Source organism: Papio anubis, chromosome 12, assembly GCF_008728515.1.
Source record: "Papio anubis isolate 15944 chromosome 12, Panubis1.0, whole genome shotgun sequence".
NCBI lineage: Eukaryota > Metazoa > Chordata > Mammalia > Primates > Cercopithecidae > Papio > Papio anubis.
Window position 1 is genome coordinate 65,655,406 of NC_044987.1, and position 6,243 is coordinate 65,661,648.

Consider the following 6,243-nt stretch of genomic DNA (forward strand, 5'->3'; position numbering starts at 1 on the left):
TTTATCTGACAGTCATGTTTCTCTCTCCAGTGTCTCAGCCCCACATCCATCTCTTCCTGGGATCTCACCTGCTATCCTCAGTACTTCCTGGGCCCACTCCCAAAGCTGACCCATTTCTATGTGAGATTTGCCTACTGAGTCAGAAAAGAATTATGGGCAGACTCAGCTATGGGTCAGGATGAGGTTCCAGGACCCCTGCTCCCTAGCCAAGGCTTAAAGAGCCCTGATCCCTCACAAATGGCTCCATACCCCTGACAGTCCCATATATAATCTTACCAAAAGTCTCAGATCCCTTTTCTACTCTGCAAAGTTTCCTTCCAACAGGAAAACAAGGATTCCGGCACCTCTGGAACAACATGTCACCAGGCCTCTACCATTAGGCTCGATGTCCTCTCATGACTTACGAATGAAAATGTGCTGTGAACATCATTCCCTCCTCATAGGTCAGTGGGCAAGGCTGGACTCTCTGAGTCCTTGGCAGCCTGGGCAATGCCATCATTGCTACAGCCAATGTCTCACACTCACCTTCTCCCCATTGCAGGGTATGTCTTGTTTCTGGGTGTTAGGCAATGGGAGCCACTATTCCAAGACTCCCCCTTACCTTTTCTTTCCCTCTCAGCCTCTGAAACCTTATATTCTCCCTCCTGAGCACTCCGTAACCCTCCATCAGGAATTTTCTCAACAACTTGTCTCCAGCTGTCAGAACCCTGCCTGAATCCTACAGATTTTGCTGGGCCTGCCTGGGGAGAGGGAAGCTTTCACCCCAAGAAACAAACACCCCACAGAAAACCCATAGTGAGAGACTTCAATAGTCCTATTAGCAGGGTCTTGCACTGACTTGCCAGTCCAGGGGTGCAGTCTCCTTCTGGCCTAACAGGGCTGGTCTGAGGGCATATAGCACATATACTGGATAATCATTTTTCAGCTTGACCCCTTCCCCACATGGCCCTGGTCCCTCTCACAGCACGCCTGGTCCATCTATCCCAGAATACTACTTTATGGTCCCTTTTCGCTGCTGCTTCCTAATTCACCTGTGTACCCCAGAATGGCTTAGATACCATTACTGGAACTTCCTGCTCCACCCAGGGACTAGGCCAGCAGAGTCATCTGCACTGCAGGCAATCCAGGTTGAAGTTCAACTTTTGGGCAGGAGTTGAAAGTAGAAGATCGAACGCATGTGGGAACCCAGAGCTGTGAATATGTTGGCTACCCCGGTGTTGGTCACAGGGTACAAGCCAAGACTTCTCGGGGTACTCAAGACTCAGCAGCCTTGCTTCTCTTCCCTTCACTACAGGAGGCCCCTTCTGTGGGTCCTGAGTCCTTCCCAGGCTTCCTGCCTGGGCTGAGGAAACAAGCTTGTGGGTACTTGGGTCTGAGCACCCCCTGGAGGCCACAGGAATCAGTGCACTCCCGCCCTTCAACTAGAGCCCAGAGCCCAGGAGTTTTTCCTCTCTGAAACTGGCCTCCATAGCCTTCGTCCCTCACTCCTCTCAGCCCTGTCTGTGCAGCCTTAGTGGCATGCACCCTTCTATGCTTCTTTCCCTTCCTCTGCAAACCTTGCTTCCCAGAATGGATTTGGGGACCCTAATGTCTTGCTTCTCTGGGAACTCGAGCCCAGAGAAATTCAACCATCTCTTTTCCTGTGTAGTCTTCTCAATCCTCCTAACCAGCAGCTTTTTGACTTCTCCCAGAAGGGGTCTGAACATGAATCTGCAAATGTCTTCATGGACAGAGCTTCCTCCTGCGTTGCCAAGAGCCATAAGCTGGACACTGACCTACTATCCCTTGGAATGGCTATGTCCGTGTCCAGCCTGCTCTGCTGTTGATGAGTTCTATGACCTTAGCCATTTCTCCTGGGTCCACTGAGTGCTAGGTGTGCTGGGCCTGAAGCCTGTGAGTGTATACTCCAGGGAGCAGGAATTGAATGTCCTCTTTCCTCAGTGGTAGGAGGCTTAGGGATAAAGCTCCAGGCAGCCAAAGAGCTTGCTAATCCCAGCTGACCCCTCCAACATAAACATTTCCTCTTGCTCAGTCTATAATGGGCCTTCTGAATAGTCCATTCTTGCTTCTCTATCAATAAATAGTAATAATTTGCTCATATCTATTGGATACACATGTCTGGCATTTGATATGAATGATATCATATAATTCATATCATAGCTATTGGTTTGAATGTTTTTGTCCCCTCCAAATTCATGTGTTGGAAGCTTAATTCCCAATGTGCCAGTGTTTGGAGGTGGCGACTCATGAGAGGTGTTTAGGTCATGAGAGCTTTGCCTGATTAATGGATTAATGCTGCTATAAAAAGGGCTTTCAGAAGTGGATTCTCTCTCTTCTGCTTTTCTGCCACGTGATGAACAGCATTTGTCTCCTCCAGAGGATGCAGCATTCAAAATGCCATCGTAGAAACAGAGACCAGGCCCTCACCACACACCAAACCTGCTGGGCACTTCGATCTTGGAATTCCCAGCCTCCAGAACTGTGAGAAATACATTTTTGTTCACTTTAAATCACCAGTCATGGGCATTTTGTTATAGCAGCACAAACAGACAAAGGTCATACTATTAGTCCCATTTTATGAACAAGGAAGCCAATATTAGGTATCTTAGCCACATCACATTGCTAGCAATTGGCAGAGCCATGATTTAAACCCTGGGTGCCTGACTCCTAGGGGTGTGTTCCTACAAGGATAGGGTGTTCTTAGCAAGGGGTTTGCTGGTAAATATTTAACAACTGCTCTCTAGAGGGGAAAAAGCACTGATTTGTAACATTTGCTGATTTTTGTGATATAAATACTCCTACCATGGCCAACTTTAAGCTACCAACAAGACATCACCAAATGTAGAGTTGGGAAGGGATGTACAGTAACACACTGCATGCAATATTCCTACCATATAGATATAAATAATCATAAGAGCACAGGGGATAGTAAAATAATTAGGAAGTAATTAGTTTTAAGTACCGATTATCCTCGGTTTTAATAGAATGTATTTCAGTGTATATAGTTTGATTTTAAATAATAGCTGTGTTTTAACAACCAGCTCTCAAAATTCTAAATTTGACAATCAGCTCTCATAAGCCAGCTCCAGCACCCCAGTCTACCATGCTGCCTTTGTGTACAGGACAAGGATCCTACCTGCTTTAGTCACTGCTATATCTTCCGCACTGCGAACAATGCCTGAAATACTGTATGTATTTAATAAATATTTAATCCTGTTATTCCTACTTCCTAATTATACATAAAATCTGTCCATTTCTCTCTGCCTCTTTAGTAATACGAACACCATCTTTTCTTGTCTGACAATTGAAATAGCTCTTCTACAACACATTCTTTATAACAACCACAGTGATCTTTAAAACTGTATCTGAAATCACCTTATGCTCCTGCTGAAAATGTTTTCTTGAAGTCAGTTGTAATTTTTTTTTTTTTTTTTTTTTTTTTTTTTGAGACAGAGTCTTGCTCTGTCACCCAGGCTGGAGTATAGTGGCACAATCTCGGCTCACTGCAACCACTGTCTCCTGGGTTCAGGCAATTCTCCTGCTTCAGCCTCCCAAGTAGCTGGGACTATAGGCGCATGCCACCACACCTGGCTAATTTTTTGTAGAGATGGGGTTTCACTGTATTAGCCAGGATGGTCTTGATCTCCTGACCTTGTGATCTGCCCATCTTGGCCTCCCAAAGTGCTGGGATTACAGGCGTGAGCCACTATACCCGGCCTAAGTCAGTTGTAATTCTAATGTATACACAGTCTTCAAGAGGAACAGTTTAGAGATGCTGTTTTCTGATTTTCATTCTCAATTCTCTTCCTACCCCACAGAATCACTGTCCAGTTTAAAGTTTGTTTCACAGGGCATCCCTTTCATCCTTATCACTTAAACTTTTTGGTGGTTTACTGTTATACTCCAAACCAAATCCAAGCTCTTTACCTTAAATGATCCAAGGCAGGCCTAGTTCTCCAAACTTGTTCCTTTCCTCTCTCCCTCCAACCTCCTTCCTCTCTAGCCACTCCTGGCCTCCTTTCAGATTCTCAAACACATCAAGATCTCAACCCCTCAGGACCTTTGTACCTGTTTTTCCTTTGTCTGAAAATCTCTATCACCTCTTCTTAACACAGCTAGTTCCCTACCCACCCGCTCCAGCCCTACAGGTCACTGCTTAAAGAGGCCTTCCTTATTCACTCTACTTAACACTATATTCTCTATCATTGTATTCTATTCATTTCCTTCACAGCTTGAACTCAAATTGTTATTACACATTTAGTTCCTTGTTGCTTACTTGTCTCTCTTCTCCACTAAGAGTATAAGCTTAATAAGGGCAGGGACCATTTCTCTGTATTCCCAAGGCCCATTACTCTGACTAATAGTAAGTACTCAACAAATACTTGTTCAATAAATAAATGAACCTGCAGACCACAAATGGCCATAGGGCTGTTCTGATCACCAGACAGCCCTAAATGAGCAAAGTGTGAACGCTTGCAGGACTACAACATTCTGACAGCAGGGGCTTTGCTGTGCCCCCCAAATCTGTGACAATCATTCAAGACCTGGCCTCCACTGTCAGGCACTACTTTCATCTACTTGGCCCCAAGGCCTGAATTGGAAAGAAAATGCCCACCACGGCTGGATTTAGAAGGAACATAATGACTCCACCTTGATGTACCTTTTCCATGGCATAGGAAGACTACCTAATCTGAATCTATGGAAATCAGCCCTAGCAGCCTGTTCTTAGGCTAGTAGAAAAGCCATTTGTAGCATCCCACCCAAGGAAGGTCACCCTTACCGCCTTTTTATTCCCCTGCTACTTTTAGGTGTTCACAATGTAAACATGTGAGAGGTTGAGAGCTGGAAGCTTTGAGTTTCCATTCTGTATTACTGCTGGTGCCTTGCTCAAGATAGGGGTGCAGAAAAATAGAGCATCACCTGAGAGCTCTCGGGGAGGACTCCACTGGTGCTGAGCGACTGATAATTGAGCACACCATCTCTGCTGGCCAGGGCATGGGCTTAGGCAATTCCACTCATAATCAGAGCCAGAAGGGCAGACTCCATCAGAGCACCTGCACTAAATTCTTCAGGGAGCTCATCTGTCCCTCCACCTATCTATCAGGTTTCTTTCGTGTGTGTGTGTGTGTGTGTGTGTGTGTGTGTGTGTGTGTTTTGAGGTAGAGTTTTGCTCTTGTTGCCCAGGCTGAAGTACAGTGGCATGGTCTCAGCTCACTGTAACCTATGCCTCCCAGGTTCAAGCGATTCTCCTGCCTCAGCCTCCCAAGTAGCTGGGATTACAGGCACCCACCACCACGCCTGGCTAATTCTTATATTTTTAGTAGAGACGGGGTTTCACCATGTTGGCCAGGCTGGTCGCCAACTCCTGACCTCAGGTGATCCATCCACTTCAGCCTCCCAGAGTGCTGGGATTACAGGTGTGAGCCACTGTGCCTGGCCTATGTATCAGGTTTCAGCTAGTGGGGCAGAGAGGACCAGGGAAGTAAATATAACCAAGATTTCCATATAGTCCAAATGGGACCCCCTTGATCTCTACAAAGCCCCCATGGTCTTAGACAGATCCATGGATAGTCCCTCTTATCCTAGCCCCAGGAATTGTGCTATGCCAGATCGATGTCTTGATCTTTTCCATGACCTCTCATGATCTACCTTCCCAGATCCAACATTCCCCAAATCTTGTTGAGTGCTTTCTCTGCCAGCCATCATGCTAGGTACAAGGGGCACAAGGGTGAACAAGGTGCTATAACTTACCAGTTAGGAGTATGACAGCTACAGATTCAAATCTGGGCTCTGCTCTTCATCAACAGTATGACCTATTTCTGTGAGCTTCAGTCTTTTGTAGAGAGAAATCATAGTACCTACTTGCCAAATCATCACTGACTGCTGCTTTCAATTCTCTCCAGAGATGGCAGCAAAACCCTGGCAGACTAGAGCTCAGGGGAGAATGTGAGGACCCTCATTCCACTGCAGGGAAGGGGCAGCAATCTTGGAAAGGTGAGAAAGCGGATACATCAGGGCTCCAGGGATTCAGGGATGACTTTTAAAATTAGCCATGGAGTCTCCTACACATAGCTACACCTGGGCTAACCTCAATTCCCTTACCCAGACTTGGACTTCAAAGTTGCTTTCATACCGTGAAACTGTTCTCTCTGCACTTACTGGCTGTGTGCTGGGCAGAGGTCATTCCCTCCCCCTACAACCCCACAATTCCTCCCAGCCCCAGGGCAGACAGGCAAAGGACTT